The sequence below is a fragment of the Erpetoichthys calabaricus genome, chromosome 1 (assembly GCF_900747795.2).
Source record: "Erpetoichthys calabaricus chromosome 1, fErpCal1.3, whole genome shotgun sequence".
Classification (NCBI taxonomy): Eukaryota; Metazoa; Chordata; class Cladistia; order Polypteriformes; family Polypteridae; genus Erpetoichthys; species Erpetoichthys calabaricus.
Window position 1 is genome coordinate 319,714,415 of NC_041394.2, and position 2,605 is coordinate 319,717,019.

The window sequence follows — 2,605 nt, forward strand, 5'->3', positions numbered from 1 at the left end:
TCATTCAGTCCATCGAGTTTACAGTTACTTTGCCGTAGAACCTCCATTACAAAGACCTCTGCTGCATGACTTGAAACTCCATTTACACATAAGCCTTACGTGAAATGAAAAATAGTAAAGAAGTATTTTCCGATTCCCTTCTTAAATGCTGTGACAGGCGGCCGGGTCCCATGCCTGGCTGGGACGCCCCTTCTGTATATGTTCCGGGGGAGCAGCTATGGACATCTCACTACCTCCCCCGGGACGCTTCCACCACTCAACAGCCAGAGTCCTCCTCCTCCCGACTCTGGCTGTTGAGTGGTGGATGCTGGCCCTTTTTATAACCCACCCGGAAGTGCTCCAGGTGCTTGATCACCTGCGGCTAATTGTACTTCTGGGTGGGACTGCAGAGATGTCCAGGTGGGTTCCTGGCTCCATGCAGCACCCCCTGGCGGCCACCCCAGCTCCCCACAGGGTTGTGGATGATTCCATCTCCCAGGAAACCCTGCGGGAAACTGAGGCACCATCGTCAGCCATGGAGGCTGCCACCAAGCGTCCCGGGGGAGGTAGTGAGATGTCCATAGCTGCTCCTCCGGAACATATACAGAAGGGGCGTCCCGGCCGGGCATGGGACCCAGCCGCCTGTCACAATGCACTTCATTTTAATCTCAGCTAGGTGTTCTTGAGTACATCTATGCAATTCTGTTCATATACATCCATCTCACCCTTCATTTTCTGAATCCAGCTGTTTCAACACAGTCATCAAATCTACTTAGTCCAGTTCAAAGCAGCAAGAGTCTGGAGCCTATCCTGGCAGCTTTGGTCACAGGTCAGGAACCAACCATTGAAGGAGTCAGCAGTCCATCGCTGCACATACTCACACTGGGCTTTGAAAGGGTTCCTAATATGTGGAAAAAAGTTACATTTTTAATATAAAGTGGGCTATCTGGCAGGTTGCTAACAGATCATGAAAACCTGAACTTAGCATATGTTACTATATGCAACATGAGTCTTTTTAAAATCAGGTACGCATTGGTATTTCACAAATCTGGTGCCATCTGTACATGGCTATTTATGGAACCTATTACAGATTCAGATAAATAAAGATTCCTTCTGGAACCTTTATATGGATGGTTCTTTCAGGAACCAAAAATGATTCCTCTACAGCATCGCTCCTTAGAACCACTCGGGCACCTTTATATTTAAGGGAGTGTATCCACAGAAAAACTCAGTCAGACAAGAGATGTGCAATGGATATCAGAAAATCTGATGAGAAATGTGAAAAATCTAAATCAGGTCCCTGGTGCCATAAGGCAGCAGTAATAAACAATATACTGCCCAATATAAATTTCAACCAGAAAAATGAAAAAAACAAAGTAGAAATACATTGTTTTGGCTGTTGATCCAACATAATCCTTTCCCGGCCCTCTTGAATAAAATAAGGTTTCATTAACCGATAACTTACTAAACAATGATAACCAGATACTGCAGTGGTTAGAAATGCTGCCACACAGCTTAATGGAGCTGAGTTCTATTCCCTATCTGCTCACTTTCTGTAAGAGTCCAGAGAGTATTTATTGTCATTTCATCCATATACAGTAGTACAGCATACAGTGAAACGAAACAACATTCCTCCAGGACCATGGTGCAACATAAAACATAGGACAACGAAGAATCCACGACACATAACATAAAGACACATAATATATAACAAGGTGCATGTGAATCATTTTCTCACTCTGTTTTTGTGGCTTTACGCAAGGTTTTTTTTGCTCACTCTCACATGCCAACAAGTATATATTTAGATCAATGTGTCCACCAGAGTGCGAGTGTGGCCTATGATGGACTGGCGTCCCGTCCCAGATTAGTTCTTACCTTAACCTGATTTTGGGAGAAAGCAGGGTTCGGAAAACTAATGGATGACCTATGGATAAATAATAATTCCAAGTGTCATAATTGTCAGTGTACAAGGGAGTGTTGCTGAATACCAAACGGTAACTGTGATGGACTGGCGCCCCGTCCCGCCTAATGATAAATGTGTTCAACTTTCACACTACCCCAAAAATGTAATTTTATTGGCGCCTAGTGTAAAAGAATTACGGTACCACTGAACGGCGCGTATACATTGACTAAGCACACATTTTGGCGGCATAACGATTTCTCTTTTCCGCTAATCTTTCGTTGCTCCAACGCATTCTACTCATGTCGGGCCTGAAACTGAATTAGAAAAGCTAAATAAAGAAATATGAGCGACACACGCGTGCTAGTGGGTGCAAACTGGGGAGGGGGAGGGGCTTTAACGTGTCTCCCGCGGGGGACACATCCTTCCCACTCATAGCCTTTGCGCGCATAATGGGCGCCACATATTGCGGTCCATCTGTTTCTTTAATTAGATCGCGCTGTTTCAAACAGCCAAGCCGCACTGATTAGCTTCATGAACCGGGTTGCCAAGGCTCCGGCGCAGCGAGCAGCGGTGGTGGGCTTGTGCGCGCCTACAAACGCGCCAACAAGATCAAAGGCGTGGCCACCCCTGCAGGATCATTGGACGGGACCTCATTATGTATTACTTTTACGACAAGCTGATTGGACAGACCTGCTGAAATCGCATCAGAGCGCCAGAATGGAA